The sequence below is a fragment of the Coregonus lavaretus genome (genome assembly GCF_964263955.1).
Source record: "Coregonus lavaretus genome assembly, contig: HAP1_SCAFFOLD_900, whole genome shotgun sequence".
Lineage (NCBI taxonomy): Eukaryota > Metazoa > Chordata > Actinopteri > Salmoniformes > Salmonidae > Coregonus > Coregonus lavaretus.
Window position 1 is genome coordinate 129,336 of NW_028160529.1, and position 21,015 is coordinate 150,350.

General features: G+C 41.5%; 1 long non-coding RNA gene across 1 annotated transcript; it reads left to right on the forward strand.

Moving 5' to 3' along the window:
* The first annotated feature begins 12,249 nt into the window (after positions 1 to 12,249).
* LOC311121695 lies at positions 12,250 to 13,064 on the forward strand. Its single transcript, XR_014612320.1, has 2 exons — positions 12,250 to 12,457; positions 12,638 to 13,064. It is a non-coding gene; the product is annotated as an uncharacterized lncRNA (long non-coding RNA).
* Positions 13,065 to 21,015: the final 7,951 nt, after the last annotated feature.

The window sequence follows — 21,015 nt, forward strand, 5'->3', positions numbered from 1 at the left end:
CATTTACCATCTGATAATAGACCATGAATATAGGATATATGGTTCAATATGTTAAAATCATTTACCATCTGATAATAGACCATGAATACAGGATATATGGTTCAATATGTTAAAATCATTTACCATCTGATAATAGACCATGAATACAGGATATATGGTTCAATATGTTAAAAACATTTAACATCTGATAATAGACCATGAATACAGGATATATGGTTCAATATGTTAAAATCATTTACCATCTGATAATAGACCATGCATACAGGCTATATGGTTCAATATGTTAAAATCATTTACCATCTGATAATAGACCATGAATACAGGCTATATGGTTCAATATGTTAAAATCATTTAACATCTGATAATAGACAATGAATACAGGATATATGGTTCAATATGTTAAAATCATTTACCATCTGATAATAGACCATGCATATAGGATATATGGTTCAATATGTGAAAATCATTTACCATCTGATAATAGACCATGAATATAGGCTATATGGTTCAATATGTTAAAATCATTTAACATCTGATAATAGACCATGAATATAGGCTATATGGTTCAATATGTTAAAATCATTTAACATCTGATAATAGACCATGAATATAGGATATATGGTTCAATATGTTAAAATCATTTAACATATGATAATAGACCATGAATAAAGGCTATATGGTTCAATATGTTAAAATAATTTACCATCTGATAATAGACCATGAATATAGGATATATGGTTCAATATGTTAAAATCGTTTAACATATGCTAATAGACCATGAATACAGGCTATATGGTTCAATATGTTAAAATCATTTACCATCTGATAATAGACCATGAATATAGGATATATGGTTCAATATGTTAAAATCATTTACCATCTGATAATAGACCATGAATATAGGCTATATGGTTCAATATGTTAAAATCATTTAACATCTGATAATAGACCATGAATATAGGCTATATGGTTCAATATGTTAAAATCATTTAACATCTGATAATAGACCATGAATATAGGATATATGGTTCAATATGTTAAAATCATTTAACATATGCTAATAGACCATGAATACAGGCTATATGGTTCAATATGTTAAAATCATTTACCGTCTTATAATAGACCATGAATACAGGCTATATGGTTCAATATGTTAAAATCATTTACCATCTGATAATAGACCATGCATATAGGATATATGGTTCAATATGTTAAAATCATTTACCATCTTTTGATAATAGACCATGAATATAGGATATATGGTTCAATATGTTAAAATCATTTAACATCTGATAATAGACCATGAATACAGGCTATATGGTTCAATATGTTAAAATCATTTACCATCTGATAATAGACCATGCATATAGGATATATGGTTCAATATGTGAAAATCATTTACCATCTGATAATAGACCATGAATATAGGCTATATGGTTCAATATGTTAAAATCATTTAACATCTGATAATAGACCATGAATATAGGCTATATGGTTCAATATGTTAAAATCATTTAACATCTGATAATAGACCATGAATATAGGATTGTGCTGCCATCTTGTTAGAAGGTAACAGATTATTTTATTATAGTGATTAAGAGTGACTTTCATTGTGTTCCATGGTGTTTAGCGCCCCCTAGTGGAGCTTTCTGGTACTTAGAATTATGTACGAAAACCCGGAAGTAAAGTTGTTATTATGCACGCGACAAGCAGCTAGAAACGACGTTACTGTACAGTTCTTTCAGTGCAACTATTTCTTGTTACGCTTCAGCCTCGGAAAATATTTGTTTGTAAGTTCAATTCAAGCATATTGCAAGTGATGATAATATTGTTATTGACAGAATTGCTTACTTATCAAAGTTAATTGGTTACATTTACTCACGCAAATTGCATTGACTTTCATGGATGCCGTTAGCTGTATTAGTTTGCTCGTGCGTCATGTAAAAGAAGTGTAAAACATACTATAGTTTGTTACTGTTTCTAGTGTAATATGCTTTATTATTGTACAGAGGTGTTTGTACATTATTAGAGTAATGAAAGGAGTTGGCTAGTTGTTACTCATAGAGTAATTATCTATTTAGTTGTCGTCATGCCAGATATATGGTAACTTGGCACTTGCTTTGTATTTATGCAACTTTCAACTTGAAATGTATAATGTACAGCTACAGTATGTCAATGTGAATTGAATACTAAAGTATATTATTTTCTGTATTTGCAGTTTCACAACATAAACGTTTTCAATACATTCGTTCAAGAAAAGTCACGCCTTGGAAGTTTTATTGAAGACTCAGTTGTTAGCTATCTGTCTAGTTTTGCACGGGAACGCAACTCAAGGGCAGAATAGTGAAAAAACATCATCACGGCGGGCTCAAGCACAAGAATAATCGCACGTGGTGGTTATGATTCTATGTTCATTAGCCAACAAAGCCTCTGAGCCTAGGGATGATCAGCAGTCTATGATACAGCAACCAGAGGCAAGTGTTCGACAGAAAGAGGAAGAGGAGCGAGTAAGAGAGATGGAGGAGCCTCTTCAGCACATTGAGACCAAGTCTCAGTCTACAAGATCAAGGTCATCAAAACAGTCAAGCAGATCCTCAACTGTGAGTTGTGCAGCCATCAAAGCACGTGCCAAGGCGGACGCAGCGCGTGCTCGAGTCTCCTATGCTGAAAAGGAAGCTTCTGTGATGAAACAAAAGGCGGAACTGGATGCGAGTTTATATGTTCTCCAAGTTGAGAGAACAGCTGCTGCTGCGTTGGCTGAAGCTGTAGCCTTTGAAGAAGCTGTAGAGTCTGAACGCAGAGAGCTCCACAGAGAACTCAACACAGGGACACAGCCCTTAAGTCCAGTCCAACGTACTTGTGAGTATGTGCAACAACATGCTAGGCCCTACTTTGCTGAAATGCCATTTGAAGTAGAGACACAAGAGCTTAGTGTTGACCCAGCTACAGGCCACAATCCAGAAAGTAGCAAACAACGGAGCATGAGCAGAGACTCTCCGTACAAAATAAATGAAAAGCAGCATGGTGGAAAGGGAAAACAAACCCACTTCCAGTCACCGACACAAGGCTTCCCTGAGTCACAAGTGGCACCAGAACTCACCAAGTACCTCCTGCGCCGTGAGATGGTGAGTTCCGGACTCCTGAAGTTTGATGATCGTCCTGAAAATTATTGGGCATGGAAAGCATCTTTTCTCAATGCGACCAGAGACTTGAATCTATCAGCCAGGGAAGAGTTAGATCTAATTACCAAGTGGCTAGGGGCAGAGTCGTCTGAGCAAGCAAAGAGAATTAGATCTGTCTATATTCTCAATGCAACAGCAGGGCTTAACATGGTCTGGCAACGACTAGAAGAGTGCTATGGTACACCCGAAGTGATCGAGAATGCACTGTTGAAGAAAATTGATGAATTTCCAAAACTGTCTAACAAAGACAATCACAAACTAAGAGAACTGGGTGACATTCTTCTCGAACTGGAGTGTGCTAAAGAAGAAGGGTACCTTCCAGGCCTCGCTTATCTGGACACATCTCGTGGGGTAAACCCTATAGTAGAGAAACTTCCATTCAGTTTACAAGAGAAATGGATAGCACAGGGATCCAAATACAAGGAGGACTATCGGGTAGCATTCCCACCATTCTCGTTTTTCTCGAGATTCATCAGGAACCAGGCGAAAATTAGAAACGACCCCAGCTTCACCCTCTACACCTCAACTACCCAGGTGTCTGTGAAAAGTGAGAAACCTGACAGGTACAGCAGCAAGACACCTGTGACTGTACACAAAACAGATGTGTCATCTGAGCCCTCAGACCACCAAACCAAACCCAGTAAGACAAAGGTTGAAAGCCCTGACCATCACTGTCCAATACATAACAAGCCTCATCCTCTTAAAAAGTGTCGCGGGTTTAGATACAAAACTCTAGATGAGCGCAAATCATATCTCAAAGAGAATGGCATTTGTTTCCGATGTTGTGGGTCAACTCAGCACAGAGCTAAAGACTGTAAGGTGTCAATCAAGTGCTCCGAGTGTGACAGCGACAGACATCTTGCTGCTCTACATCCAGGTCCAGCTCCTTCAACGATAGATACCGCTACAGCAGAGAAAAAGCATGGCGGGGAGCAAGGTGAAGATGCTCTTCTATCAGTCACCTCAAAGTGTACCGAGATCTGTGGTGAGGCAGCCAATCCAAGATCATGTTCAAAAATATGCCTAGTCAAAGCTTATCCAGCTGGGAAAAGAGAGAAAGCTGTCAAAATGTATGCAGTGCTTGATGAACAGAGCAACAAATCTCTGGCCAAGACAGAGTTTTTCAATCTCTTCAACATCAATGACAACTCTGCTCCATACACCATGAAGACCTGTTCTGGGGTAACAGAGACTTCAGGCAGGAGAGCCGTCAACTTCATGGTGGAGTCTATAGACGGACACAAGCAGCTCACTCTCCCTACTCTGATAGAGTGTGACATGATGCCAGACGATAGAATGGAGATTCCCTCCCCTGACATTGCGCATCATCATCCCCATCTGCAACCAGTGGTGGACAAAATTCCAGCTGTGGACCCAGACGCTCCCATCCTCCTGCTCTTAGGACGAGACATCTTAAGGGTACACAAGGTACGAGAACAAATCAATGGGCCCCACGACACTCCTTATGCACAGCGACTCGACCTCGGGTGGGTCATCGTGGGTGAAGTTTGTCTGGGAACGGCTCACCGACCAGCCAGTGTTAACGTGTTCAGGACAAACATACTTCAAAATGGTCGCACGTCCTATCTGAGCCCTTGCCCTGACATCATCCAGGTGAAAGAGAACTACAGCAGCGTAGCTCAGCAACACATTTCTCTCTCTACAGGGCACTCGAGAGATCCAAGCACAACTGTGAACACAGACAGCCTGGGATGTTCCGTGTTCAACAAAACACAAGACGATGATAAACCAGCACCATCTGTGGAAGACAAAGCTTTCTTGGACATTATGGACAAACAGGTTTTCCAGGATGATGGAAACAACTGGGTGGCTCCACTACCCTTTCGCCCCACTAGACGTCGTCTTCCTAATAACAGGGAGCAGGCCATGAAGCGTCTCACATCACTTCGTAGGACTTTAGACAAAAAGCCTGACATGAAACTTCAATTTATTGACTTCATGCAAAAGATGCTGGATAACGACCAAGCTGAACATTCTCCGACACTAGAGGGAGAAAAAGAATGCTGGTATCTGCCAATATTTGGTGTTTACCATCCACAAAAGCCTGAACAAATAAGAGTGGTGTTTGACTCCAGCGCTGAGTGTCAAGGCGTGTCACTGAACGACGTCCTGCTCAGGGGTCCAGACTTAAACAACACACTCTTGGGCGTCTTAATGCGCTTCCGCAAGGATGGCATTGCACTAACGACAGATGTGCAACAAATGTTTTACTGTTTTGGTGTACGTGAGGATCACAGAGATTACTTAAGGTTTCTCTGGTATGAAGACAACAACCCAGATAGAAACATAACTGAGTACAGGATGAAAGTCCATGTATTTGGGAACAGCCCCTCACCAGCCGTAGCCATCTACTGCATGAGACGAGCAGCTCTACAGGGTGAGAAGGAATACGGGTCAGAACCCAAGCAGTTTGTAGTGAGGAACTTTTATGTCGATGATGGGCTGATATCAGTAGCTACTCCAGAAGAAGCTATCAACATTATGAGAAAAACACAAGCAATGTTAGCGGAGTCCAACATGAAACTACACAAGATTGCATCCAATAGCAAAACAGTTATGGAAGCCTTCCCCATGGAGGACCGTGCCAAGGACTTAAAAGACTTGGAACTCGGAGTAGATCCTCTCCCTTTTCAACGGAGCCTGGGACTTTCCTGGAACCTGGAAACAGACAGCTTCACATTCCAGGTGTCCCACAATGAGAAGCCTTTTACACGGAGAGGCATCCTGTCCACAGTGAATAGTCTTTATGACCCCCTTGGGTTTGTGGCTCCAATAACAATGCAAGGGAAAGCCTTAATCAGAGAACTCTCTTCTGATCAGAGTGAGTGGGATGCCCCCCTTCCCACAGAAAAAGAAGAGGAATGGAAAATGTGGAAGGAATCTTTGATGGAGTTGGAACATCTGTATATTCAGCGGCCCTACATCCCAGTCTCCTTGTCTACCACTCAAAGAAGAGAGCTGCACATCTTCTCGGATGCCTCTACAGTAGCCATAGGAGCGGTAGCCTATCTGAGAGTTATTGACTCGGAAGGTCAATGCCATGTTGGATTTGTCATGGGGAAATCTAAATTGGCCCCTCGACCGGCCCACACTATCCCACGCCTAGAACTGTGTGCGGCTGTGCTAGCTGTTGAGATGTATGAACTGATCAGAGACGAAATAGACATTGATGTAAATGCAGCCAAGTTCTACACAGACAGTAAGATAGTTCTCGGTTACATCCACAATGTCACCAAAAGATTTTATGTGTATGTTGCCAATAGGGTAACTCGTATCAGGAAGTCTACCAATCCAGACCAGTGGTGTTACGTAAACACTGACAGCAATCCAGCAGACCATGCAACCAGGCCCATACGAGCCGCACTCTTAAAGCACACCAGTTGGTTCTCAGGTCCCCCTTTTCTGGCCCAAGCAAACTCAAGTGAGTCTGAGACCATCAATTTTGACCTTGTAGAGCCTGACGCAGACGCAGAGATTCGGCCAGACGTCACTGCCTTCGTCACTAAGGTTTCTGGAGCTCAATTCGGCTCTCATCGCTTTGAGAGGTTCTCGAACTGGAAAGCTCTCAATCGAGCCACAGCACGACTCATTCATGTTGCCAGATCCTTTCACAAAAGTGCGGACGACAACAACTGCAGAGGCTGGCATCAGTGTAAAAAACCATGCAGTACAAGTGAGTTGTCACAAGCCAAAACAGCAATCATTCACTGTGTGCAACATGAAGCCTTCAAAGAGGAATTAAAATGCCTTGAGAAAGGAAAAGAGTTACCAAAACAAAGTACACTCAAAAAGCTGAACCCAGTGATTGATGAGGATGGGTTGCTGAGGGTGGGAGGCCGATTATCCTCTGCCGACCTGTCACAAGACGAAAAACATCCTCTCATCATCCCACGGACGCATCATGTCGCCACTCTGCTGGTAAGACATTATCACGAGCAAGTGGCTCACCAAGGCCGTCATTTTTCAGATGGAGCTATTCGAGCAGCAGGCTTCTGGATTATTGGGAGCAAACATCTGGTCTCTGGTATCATCCACAAGTGTGTCACCTGCCGTAAGGTTAGAGGAAAGTCAGTTGACCAAAAGATGGCGGACTTACCTGCAGACAGACTCACATCAGAGCCACCATTCACCAGTGTTGGACTTGATGTGTTTGGACCATGGAATGTCATAACTCGTCGCACTAGAGGTGGTAGTGCAGACTCCAAGCGCTGGGCGGTACTCTTTACATGTATGTCTACTAGAGCAGTCCATATTGAGCTCATCGAATCCATGTCCACATCCAGCTTCATCAACGCGCTGAGGCGTTTTTTCTCTATCCGCGGTCCAGCAAAAGTGCTACGATCTGATCGAGGTACAAACTTTATAGGTGCCTGCAGGGAACTGGGGATCGACACAAATGACTCAGAGTTGACTAAATACCTCTCAGACAAGGGATGTACTTGGATATTTAATCCCCCACACTCGTCTCATATGGGTGGTTCTTGGGAGAGACTCATTGGGGTTGCCAGACGTATCCTTGATGCTATGCTGTTTCAGACGGGCTCCACTCGTCTCACACATGAGGTCTTGAGCACTCTTATGTCTGAAGTTATGGCAATAATCAATGCGAGACCCCTAGTGTCAGTGTCAACCGATCCTGACATGCCTGCCATTCTTACACCCTCAATGTTACTGACACAAAAGACCAACGCTACCTCAGCCCCTTCTGGATATTTCCACATGAACGATCTTCATGGAAAACAGTGGAAGCAAGTCCAGTGTCTCGCTGACACTTTTTGGAAAAGGTGGAGACAGGAGTACCTGACAACACTGCAGAGACGCAGAAAATGGACAGCAGAAAAGCCAAATGTGAAAGTGGGAGATGTTGTCTTATTGAAAGACAGTCAGACGCACAGAAATGACTGGCCAGTCGGACTTGTGGTCAAAACCTTTCCCAGTACTGACGGAAAGGTCAGGAAAGTAGAACTAAAGGTTGTCAAGCAAGGGATTGCTAAGGTGTTTCTGAGACCAATCTCAGAGATTGTTGTTCTTCTTTCTGAAGCATCCTAGAGGCAAAATATTTGATTTCATAGTGGCACAATCTCATTATACCAGGCGGGGAGTGTGCTGCCATCTTGTTAGAAGGTAACAGATTATTTTATTATAGTGATTAAGAGTGACTTTCATTGTGTTCCATGGTGTTTAGCGCCCCCTAGTGGAGCTTTCTGGTACTTAGAATTATGTACGAAAACCCGGAAGTAAAGTTGTTATTATGCACGCGACAAGCAGCTAGAAACGACGTTACTGTACAGTTCTTTCAGTGCAACTATTTCTTGTTACGCTTCAGCCTCGGAAAATATTTGTTTGTAAGTTCAATTCAAGCATATTGCAAGTGATGATAATATTGTTATTGACAGAATTGCTTACTTATCAAAGTTAATTGGTTACATTTACTCACGCAAATTGCATTGACTTTCATGGATGCCGTTAGCTGTATTAGTTTGCTCGTGCGTCATGTAAAAGAAGTGTAAAACATACTATAGTTTGTTACTGTTTCTAGTGTAATATGCTTTATTATTGTACAGAGGTGTTTGTACATTATTAGAGTAATGAAAGGAGTTGGCTAGTTGTTACTCATAGAGTAATTATCTATTTAGTTGTCGTCATGCCAGATATATGGTAACTTGGCACTTGCTTTGTATTTATGCAACTTTCAACTTGAAATGTATAATGTACAGCTACAGTATGTCAATGTGAATTGAATACTAAAGTATATTATTTTCTGTATTTGCAGTTTCACAACATAAACGTTTTCAATACATTCGTTCAAGAAAAGTCACGCCTTGGAAGTTTTATTGAAGACTCAGTTGTTAGCTATCTGTCTAGTTTTGCACGGGAACGCAACTCAAGGGCAGAATAAGGATATATGGTTCAATATGTTAAAATCATTTACCATCTGATAATAGACCATGCATATAGGATATATGGTTCAATATGTGAAAATAATTTACCATCTGATAATAGACCATGAATATAGGCTATATGGTTCAATATGTTAAAATCATTTAACATCTGATAATAGACCATGAATATAGGCTATATGGTTCAATATGTTAAAATCATTTAACATCTGATAATAGACCATGAATATAGGATATATGGTTCAATATGTTAAAATCATTTAACATATGCTAATAGACCATGAATACAGGCTATATGGTTCAATATGTTAAAATCATTTACCATCTGATAATAGACCATGAATATAGGATATATGGTTCAATATGTTAAAATCATTTACCATCTGATAATAGACCATGAATATAGGCTATATGGTTCAATATGTTAAAATCATTTAACATCTGATAATAGACCATGAATATAGGCTATATGGTTCAATATGTTAAAATCATTTAACATCTGATAATAGACCATGAATATAGGATATATGGTTCAATATGTTAAAAACATTTAACATATGCTAATAGACCATGAATACAGGCTATATGGTTCAATATGTTAAAATCATTTACCATCTGATAATAGACCATGAATATAGGATATATGGTTCAATATGTTAAAATCATTTAACATATGATAATAGACCATGAATACAGGCTATATGGTTCAATATGTTAAAATCATTTACCATCTGATAATAGACCATGAATATAGGATATATGGTTCAATATGTTAAAATCGTTTAACATATGCTAATAGACCATGAATACAGGCTATATGGTTCAATATGTTAAAATCATTTACCATCTGATAATAGACCATGAATATAGGATATATGGTTCAATATGTTAAAATCATTTACCATCTGATAATAGACCATGAATATAGGCTATATGGTTCAATATGTTAAAATCATTTACCATCTGATAATAGACCATGAATATAGGATATATGGTTCAATATGTTAAAATCATTTACCATCTGATAATAGACCATGAATATATGCTATATGGTTCAATATGTTAAAATCATTTAACATCTGATATTAGACCATGCATACAGGCTATATGGTTCAATATGTTAAAATCATTTAACATCATCTTTACCAATATCTTATTGGGCTCATTCATGGAGGTGGAAATTATATTTTAGAATCTAAAATATCATTTCCACCTCCATGAATGAGCCCAATAAGATATTGGTAAAGATGATGTTAAATGATTTTAACATATTGAACCATATAGCCTGTATGCATGGTCTAATATCAGATGTTAAATGATTTTAACATATTGAACCATATAGCCTATATTCATGGTCTATTATCAGATGGTAAATGATCACCAAACTACGGCCCGCGGGCCAAATACGGCCCGTCAGCACATTTGGCCCGGCCCTCTGAACAATACCAGAGACGCTATCGGATTTTTTTCCTATTTGGCCTCCAGAAAAAAAATCCTAGGCCCGGCCCTAACAAAGAGAGAACGGAATAATGGCGAAAAGGTTAGGTAAGAGAAAAATTGATTCAGAATGCAGGGTATTTAACCTGCAGTGGACAAACGATTATTTTTTTGTTCAATGCAAAGAAAAGGCTGTTTGTCTCATCTGTCAAGAAACGGTGGCGGTATTCAAAGAATACAATCTTCGCCGACACTATGAATCCCGTCACAAAGACAAGTACGATAGCTTGCAAGGCCAAATACGAGCAGACAAACTCTCAAAGCTAAAAAGTGGACTACTATCTCAGCAGAATACATTTGTACGCCAAGCTCAGCTGAACCAGGCATCCGTTCGGGCCAGCTTTCGGGTTGCTAAACTGATAGCAAGCAGCGGTAAGCCTTTCACTGACGGAGAGTTTGTTAAGAAATGTATGGATGCTGTCGCGGAGGAGGTGTGTCCCGAGAAGAAAGATGCATTTAATGCCGTAAGTCTGTCGGCGAGTACAATCACCAGACGCGTTGAAGAAATCGGGAGTAATGTATATGCCCAGCTGCAGCAGAAGACGAAAGAATTTGACCTTTTTTCATTAGCACTGGATGAGAGCACGGACGTGCAAGACACAGCGCAACTGCTCATTTTTATTCGTGGAGTTAGCGCAAACTTTGAGATATGCGAGGAGCTGGCAGCCCTCCAAAGTCTCAAAGGGACTACAACGGGAGAGGATATTTTTGACAAAGTGTGCCAAACCATGGAGAAGTTGGACCTGGACTGGTCAAAGCTAGCTAGCATCACGACTGAAGGGGCTCCTAGCATGGTGGGCGAAACTCGCGGTCTAATAGGACGCATGAACCGGGAGTTGGAAAAAAGGGGTCTCACCGCCCCGCTACGAGTCCACTGCCTAATTCACCAGCAAGCACTGTGCTGCAAAGTGTTGACGTGGGATTCTGTAATGAAGGTTGTGGTGTCGTGCATAAACTTCATCAGAGCAAAGGGACTTAAACACAGGCAGTTCCAAGAATTCCTGTCTGAACTGGAGTCTACGCACGGAGATGTGCTGTACTACACAGAGGTCCGATGGCTGAGCCGGGGCAGAGTTTTGAGGCGTTTTTACGAGCTGCTACCCGAAATTAACGCATTTCTTCATTTAAAAGACAAAACGGTCCCAGAGCTGATCGACCCAGAATGGAAATGGCACCTCGCATTTTTAACAGACGTGACAGAAATACTTAACAGCCTTAACTTGCAGCTACAAGGCGAGGGGAAACTCATTTGCGACATGTATTCACACATAAAAGCATTTGAGGTGAAATTAGCGCTGCTTTTGGAACAAGTGAAAAAGCGCAACTTCGTCCATCTTCCTGCTACCCAAAACCTGTCGACAGAGAACCCAGCGGTCCCGTTCCCAGCTGAAAAGTGCGTGGAAGCACTGGAAATGCTGAAGGCGGAGTTCGGTGTGCGATTCAGTGAACTACATGTTCATGCAAAAGAAATCCGTCTTTTTCAGAACCCCTTTGTTGCCGACATTAATGAAGCCCAGCCTTCATATCAGTTTGAGTTGGCTGAGTTACAGAACTGTGATGTTCTGAAAGACGCATTCAAGCCCAACAGTCTCATTGACTTCTATGCCGCCCTCCCAAACGACACATATCCAAACATCACAAAACACGCAATGAAAATGTCCACAGTTTTTGGCAGCACGTATATCTGCGAGAAAACCTTTTCTCGCATGAAACTGCTGAAAACTCCGATGAGATCAAGATTGACAGATGAACATTTGCATCAGTGCTTGAGACTGGCTGTAACTAGAATGGAACCTGATATTCAACTTCTCACCAGCCAGATGCAGGCCCACAGTTCACACTGATGAACATACATAGGTAAGCTCACTTTTCTGACTTGAATGAGTCATTCTGAGCATAAACAAATATAATCATAATAAAATCTACTGGGATAAAATCCATCTTTACAACCATACTGGTAGTGAAATGTATTGTGCTGTGTAGGTGCTGTATCACTTAGTTCAGTTTCTCAACCTGCTTCCTTTGTGGTTTTCACAGGGAAGTTGATGAGAGAGAGCTGCAAACAGCGGTGTCTACAAGCCTACTGGAACCTACAAAAGGATTATAAGGAAGGAACACAAGAACTTTAAGAGACTGCTCATATGTGTCAGAGAGATTCTGCTCTGACAACTGAGCTGAACTTTTATCTGTTAAGATTGTGCATGGCACAACAGAAAGTTAATGTTCCATGGCTTTTTTTTTCTATGAAGAACCCAGAGAGAGTTATTTAGTTATTATTTATTTCATAAATAGTGTTATTTATTTCCTGTTTTTTCTGTGAAGAACTCAGAGAGGGTTATTTAGTTATTATTTATTTCATTAATAGTGTTATTATTTGTTTCCTGACTTTTTTTCTGTAAAGAACCTGGAAAGGGTTATTTGGTTATGTGTGGCTTTCTGGAAAACAATAAATTTTTTAAGCTCCCCTACGATCGTCACACTTTTTCTGTTACAAACTGACACCGCCCCCCCATCAGAGAAGGGAAAAGTTATGTGGCCCTCACAGGAAAAAGTTTGGGGACCCCTGAGATGGTGTCAGCATCATTGTATTTTCATTCATTCTGGAGTAGAACGGCGTTTTTCTTGTCACCAGAACTGAGCTTCTTAGAACTGAGCCTCTCAAGAAGAATCCCCAGGAGCACCCTGGGAACCCTGGGCAAGGGGACTGGAATTGGTCAAATTTGCTGTTTAATACATTTACAGAAATGAACCTCTTTTCCTAAAAGCACGACGGTCATGACTTGTTTACATGAAAGGGGAGATTAATTTAGCACAAGACAATCAATCTGAGATTGACGTAAGGATATTTTTTTTTTGCTTTAACCCCTGAGATTTGGCTGTTCTATGAGTATGAATGGTCTGAGGCAGGCGTTAGATTACAAGCGTTTTCAAGTGTAACGTTAATAACGATGGTTTTGGGGAACTGCTCAGAGATTTAACAATGCTCCTACAAAGGTTCTAGCGATGAACTTAGCCTTAAGATGCTTTTGGGAAACCGGATCCTCGATGAGACCATCTGCTAAATGACTAAAATGTCAAATGTAAGGTTTTAAACACATATATCATATTACTGTATTTTTGGAAAACATTTTTTAAGTATTGATTTCACAAATATTAAATTTTTACAGTTCTTTATTAAAAATGTAGTTATTTATTACATTTGACTGTGTAAAACCTAGCAGTACTACTTATTTCTCTGAGAGTGAGGCAGACATGTATTTGATTATTTGTCTTTCTGAAATGAAAGCATCAAATTATAGATTTTAAACAAATACATGTCTGTCATTGAACAATAAAGGCTAATTTACCAAAACTTCTGAAAAGTGATATATAGCGTTTTGGAATGAAACTCTTCTCATGTTTCCCCATCTGAGCTCAGAGTAGATGAGAGACTGAGGGGCGGTTTCCCAGAAAGAGTTTTAATTGAAGTCAGGACCAGGTAAATTCTACTGAAGTATCTCCCCAATATCCCCACACGTCTTATTACCTGTTCTGTCTGTGTCCCGTATACTCCCTCTCCGGCGTTCCAGGTCACCAGTCTGCTCATTATTATGCACACCTGTCACCATCGTTACGCCCCCTGCGACCAATCAGACCCACCTGGACTCCATCACCTTCCTGATTACCTCCCCTATATCAGGCACTCCCTTTGGTTCCTTCCCCAGGCGTTATTGATTCTGTTTCGGTGTTTCATGTCTGTACGCTACTCCTGTTTCTTGTTTTGTTCTATGTATTATTACATTCACTTCCTGTACTTGCTTCCTGACTCCCAGCGTACACGTTACAGTCTGGTTGTAGCAGGCTGCCTAGTAAATTAAATGTCTTTGGCCCCAATACACTAAAACATGTAGGCACAATGTTGTCCTCATCCATGTCATTTACAAGAACAAAATACTCAAACCGTTCTGTATATGAGCTCTACTGCTCAATACTTTCATCAAACTGTCCAATGTTTCCAATATTTCCAATAATTTTTCGTATCTCAATAAGCTCCTGATTGTCACTCACTTCAATATCGTCCTCAACCACAGCAATATTTTCCTCAGTCACGTGATCTTCATTCACTTCACTCACTGACGTTTCCTCCTAAGTTCGCTCATTTAGCAGATTTAATTAAAAGGTTTGTCTTCACAGTTGAATAAATGTCCTTTCCTTTAATCACTGTATATTCCTCCTTTTTAATCACGTTGTTTTCCCACTCCGATGTCCGTCTCGAGTCCTTTTCTGCCGTCCATGATGATGTTAACTCCAGTGGTGGAAAAAGTAACCAATTGTCATACTTGAGTAAAAGTAAAGATACCTTAATAGAAAATGACTCAACTAAAAGTGAAAGTCACCCAGTAAAATACTACCTGAGTAAAAGTCTAAAAGTATTTGGTTTTAAATATACTTAAGTATCAAAAGTAAATGTAATTGCTAAAATATACTTAAGTATCAAAAGTAAAAGTACAAGTATAAATCATTTCAAATTCCTTACATAAAGCAAAGCAGACGATTTCCTTGTTTTTAAAATGTACGTTCAGCCAGAGGCACACTCCAACACTCAGACAATTTACAAACAAAGCATTTGTGTTTAGTGAGTCGGCCAGATCAGAGGCAGTAGGAATGTTCTCTTGATAAGTGTGTGAATTGGAACATTTTCTGTCCTGCTAAGCATTCAAAATGTAACGAGTACTTTTGGGTGTCAGGGAAAATGTATGGAGTAAAAAGTACATTATTTTCTTTAGGAATGTAGTGAAGTGAAAGTAAAAGTAGTCAAAAATATAAATAGTAAAGTCAAGTACAGATACCCCAAAAAACTACTTAAGTAGTACTTTAAAGTATTTTTACTTAAGTACTTTACACAACTGGTTAACTCTCTTTCTTAGCTAGCTCGACTATGCACTTGCCTCTGCTAGCAATACACTGTGCTAACATAAGCCTAGACTGGACCACAGAAAATAACAGTTTTAAACAGTTGTAAAAACCCACTTCTTCCAGACAGAATAGTTCCTGTAGATTCAGACTTACTCATCACCAATCTTTTGTTATGTCTGGTGGGTTCCATAACCACGTCTGTATAACAATTCAATAATGATGAGACTGGAGACAGGAATCAGTTCAACCATTTATCTGGAACGTGATCATCTCAAAACATACAAACCCCCATGATGCTCTGCAGCACAACCCCAATATACAACAAATACATAGATAGTAAATGGACACTAAACAAAACTCATAGAGGAATTTAAATGTTCAGTTGTAGAAAGTAGGGCCATGGGATAGGGTCAGAAAGGTCAGTATGTTTGATAACTGGTTAAAGAGGTGACATAACAAGCATAAGGTCCATTATAACACAGTGAAGTAGAGGTGGGAGCTAAAAGCAGACATGGACAGTGAGACGGTGTGAGGAGGTCAGGGGTGAAACACTAGATCAGGACAGGTAGAAATGGCAGGGCTGGAAATAGACACAGAGACACATTCTGATCATGACTCAGACCTGACCTGAGACACCCAAACAGAAGATGCCATAGCAAAGTCCTGTCCAGTAGGTTATATGGGATTTCCTTTCATCAAAATACAACACATGGAAATGTGTCCAGTGTGTGTCCAGCATGTGTGTGTGTGTGTCCAGTGTGTGTGTGTATGTACAGTGTGTGCGTGTGTGTGTGTGTGTGTGTGTGTGTCCAGTGTGTGTCCAGTGTGTGTCCACTGTGGGTCCAGTGTGTGTGTGTGTGTGTGTGTCAAGTGTGTGTGTGTCCAGTGTGTGTGTGTTCAGTGTGTGTGTGTGTCTAGTGTGTGTATGTGTGATCAGTGTGTGTGTGTGTCCAGTGTGTGTGTGAATGTCCAGTGTGTGTGTGTGTTCAGTGGGTGTGTGTGTCTAGTGTGTATGTGTGTGCAGTGTGTGTGTGTGTGTGTGTGTGTGTGTCCAGTAGGCTATATGGGATTTCCTTTCATCAAAATCCTACACATGGAAATGTGTCCAGAGTGTGTGTCCAGTGTGTGTGTCCAGTGTGTGTGTGTGTGTGTGTCTCCAGTGTGTGTGAGTGTGTGTGTCCAGTGTGTGTGTGTGTGTCTGTGTGTGTGTGTGTGTCCAATGTGTGTGTCCTGTGTGTGGGTGTCCAGTGTGTGTGTCCAGCGTATGTGTGTGTTTCCAGTGTGTATATGTGTGTGTGTCCAGTGTGTATGTGTGTGGGTCCAGTGTGTGTGTGTTTGTGTGTGTCCAGTGTGTGTGAGTGTGTGAGTGTGTGTGTCCAGTGTGTGTGTGTGTCCAGTGTGTGTGTGTGTGTCCAGTGTGTGTGAGTGTGTGTGTAAGTGTGTATGTGTGTGTGTGTCCAGTGTCTGTGTGTGTGTCCAGTGTGTGTGTGTGTGTGTGTCCAGTGTGTGTGTGTCCTGTGTGTGTGTGTGTGTCAGGTGTGTGTGTGTCCAGTGTGTGTGAGTGTGTGTGTAAGTGTGTGTGTGTGAGTGTCCAGTTTGTGTGTCCAGTGTGTGTGTGTGTGTGTGTCCAGTGTGTGTGTGTGTGTGTGTCTGTTTGTGTGTGTGTGTGTCCAATGTGTATGTCCTGTGTGTGTGTGTGTCTCCAGTGTGTGTGTGTGTGTCTCCAGTGTGTGTGAGTGTGTGTGTCCAGTGTGTGTGTGTGTGTGTGTCAGTGTGTGTGTCCAATGTGTGTGTCCTGTGTGTGGGTGTCCAGTGTGTGTGTCCAGCGTATGTGTGTGTTTCCAATGTGTATGTGTGTGTGTGTCCAGTGTGTATGTGTGTGGGTCCAGTGTGTGTGTGTTTGTGTGTGTCCAGTGTGTGTGAGTGTGTGAGTGTGTGTGTCCATTGTGTGTGTGTGTGTCCAGTGTGTGTGTGTGTGTCCAGTGTGTGTGAGTGTGTGTGTAAGTGTGTATGTGTGTGTGTGTCCAGTGTCTGTGTGTGTGTCCAGTGTGTGTGAGTGTGTGTGTAAGTGTGTATGTGCGTGTGTGTCCAGTGTCTGTGTGTGTGTCCAGTGTGTGTGTGTGTGTGTTTCCAGTGTGTGTGTGTCCTGTGTGTGTGTGTGTGTCAGGTGTGTGTGTGTCCAGTGTGTGTGAGTGTGTGTGTGTAAGTGTGTGTGTGTGAGTGTCCAGTTTGTGTGTCCAGTGTGTGTGTGTGTGTGTGTCCAGTGTGTGTGAGTGTGTTTGTCCAGTGTGTGTGTGTGTGTGTGTAAGTGTGTGTGTCCAGTGTCTGTGTGTGTGAGTGTGAGTGTCCAGTGTGTGTGTCCAGTGTGTGTGTGTGTGTGTGTTTGTCCAGTGTCCAGTGTGTGGGTCCAGTGTGTGTGTGTGTGTCCAGTGTGTGTGTGTGTGTCCAGTGTGCGTGAGTGTGTTTGTCCAGTGTGTGTGAGTGTGTGTGTCCAGTGTGTGTGTGTGTGTGTGTGTGTGTGTCCAGTGTGTGTGTGTGTGTGTGTGTTTGGGTGTGTCCAGTGTGTGTGAGTGTGTCTGTCCAGTGTGTGTGTGTGTGTGTGTCCAGTGTGTGTTTGTGTGTGTGTTTGGGTGTGTCCAGTGTGTGTGAGTGTGTGTGTCCAGTGTGTGTGTGTCAGGTGTGTGTGTCCAGTGTGTGTGTGTGTCCAGTGTGTGTGTGTGTGTGTCCTGTGTGTGTGTGTCCTGTGTGTGTGTGTGTGTCAGGTGTGTGTGTGTGTATGTGTGTGTGTGTGTCCAGTGTGTGTGTGTGTGTCCTGTGTGTGGTCCTGTGTGTGTGTGTGTGTGTGTCAGGTGTGTGTGTCCAGTGTGTTTGTGTCCTGTGTGTGTGTCCTGTGTGTGTGTGTGTGTCAGGTGTGTGTGTTTGTCCAGTGTGTGTGTGTGTGTGTCCAGTGAGTTTGAGTGTGTGTGTCCAGTGTGTGTGATTGTCCTGTGTGTGTGTCCTGTGTGTGTGTGTGTGTGTCCAGTGTGTTTCCAGTGTGTATGTTTGTGTATACAATGTGTATGAGTGTGTGTCCTGTGTGTGTGTGTGTGTGTGTTTGTCCAGTGTGTGTGTGTGTGTCCAGTGTGTGTGTGTTCTCTGTGTGTGTGTGTGTGTGTGTGTGTCCAGTGTGTGTGTGTTCAGTGTGTGTGTGTGTGTCCAGTGTGTGTGTGTGTGTCCAGTGTGTGGGTGTGTTTATCCAGTGTGTGTGTGTGTCCAGTGTATGGGTGTGTTTGTCCAGTGTGTGTCCAGTGTGTGTGTGTGTGTGTGTGTGTGATCAGTGTGTGTGTGTCCTGTGTGTGTGTGTCCAGTGTGTGTCAGTGTGTGTGTGTGTTCAGTATGTGTGTGTGTGTGTCCAGTGTTTGTGTGTCCAGTGTGTGTGTGTGTGTGTGTGTGTGTGTGTCCAGTATGTGTGTGTCCAGTGTGTGTGTCAGTGTGTCAGTGTGTGTGTTCAGTGTGTGTGTGTTCCCAGTGTGTGTGTGTGTCCAGTGTTACCATGGTTATTATTTACAGGGACACTGAGGAGTCAACATCAACCCCAAACCCTGGATAGAGGGGCTCAGTGAATGTGGAGTGGAATGTGTTCAGGTGGGTCAGTGTGTCAGAGGAGAATCTGTAGAAGGACAGAGTGCCGGCTGGCCAGTCCAGATACACTCCTACTCTGTGGGAGCTGGAGGTGGGGACGTCTATGATAGTGGGGTTATTATTGTGACAGGCAGAGTAACCGATGTCAGTGCAGAACAGACTCCAGGACTTGTCATTGTATCCAAGACAACAGTCATTAACCCTTCCTCTCCTGCTGATTCCTTTATATGTCACTCCTATACCAGCCCATCTCCCACTCCACTCTACCTCCCAGTAACAGCGCCCAGTCAGACCCTCTCTACACAGCACCTGTCTACTGCCCTCAAATCTCTCTGGGTGATCAGGATACCGCTGCTCCACTCTCCTCCATGTCACCTTTCTGTTCTCCTCAGACAGAGAGAGGAATCTGTTTACTGTGTTTAGGTCCAGTGTGAGATCACAGACATCTGATGGATGAAACCAGACACAATATTAGAAATCATCATCATTCACATTAGAATGTTAACTCACTTTTCACTAATTCATTTAATGTAGATGTTTCTAGGTATCAAAAGGAGAAGTTAAGGTAACTTGAGATTTGTTCAATGATCATATGTTATACTGTATTGTAATATAAAACACACTTATTCCCATTAATTACACACACACACACACCCTGAACACACACGTTTCTAAAGTCACACGAACACGTCACATACAGACACACACATTGTCAAAGCAACTCTTTGTAAACTTTGGTGTCCCTGATTTGTGCTTCTGTAGAACTACAGCTGATATTTAATAAGACCAAGTAAGTAATGATGGTGGTCTTTGACTTTGACTTCACTTGAATTAAGACTTATTCTTAGTCATATTCTTCACAGCAGTCAACACTCACATTTTCTAAGTCCAGGTTTCATTGTGTTCTATCCACCATGTTCCACACTGTAGCGGTAAGCAGAAGAACAGACAGTCATTGAGGGATACACCTGAACTCTCTCTCACACACACACACACACACACACACACACACACACACACACACACACACACACACACACACACACACACACACACACACACACATACACACACACACACACACACACACAGTCTTTATATAACTTAGTCCAAGTGGTGGTCAGAATGTTTGTCTTAACTAGCCTGATAACTCCAACATGTCTGATATGAACATTGACATAAACCCTCTACATACTTGAGTTTCTCCAATCTCCAGTGTGGATCCTCCAGTCCAGCAGAGAGCAGTCTGACTTCTAAATGTCCTGGGTCATTGTTACTCAGATCCAGCTCTCTCAGGTGTGAGGGGTTTGACCTCAGAGCTGAGATCAGAGAAGCACAGCCTTCCTCTGTGACTAGACAGCGTGACAGCCTGCAAAGAGTCAAATCATATTAAAACCACACTGCTATTCTTTAGTGGTGAAAATAGTGGCAGTATATTTTTTCTACATATTCAGATACATCAGTGTCCTGAAACCTGCCATATCTATTCATTAATGAATGTATCATTATTAGAAATTATCATAATGTTCCTTGTAGAGAGAAAAATATAAAGTACAAATATTTGAGTAGACTGACCAGAGCAGTTTAAAAAGCAGTATCAGTCAAAACACAGACAGTGAGGTATCAGATTTAGATTGTATTGAGTATACAGTCCACACCATATCTATTTAGACAGTGAAGCTAACATTTGAAATGTGGCTATATACTCCAGCATTTTGGATTTGAGATCAAATGTTTTATATGAGGTGACAGTATATAATGTCACCTTTAATTTGAGGGAATTTTTATACATATCTGTTTCACCATTTAGAAATGAAAGCCCTTTATGTATCTAGTCCCCCTATTTGAAGAAGTCATAAGTATTCTGACCAATTCACTTATAGTGTATTAATGTAGTC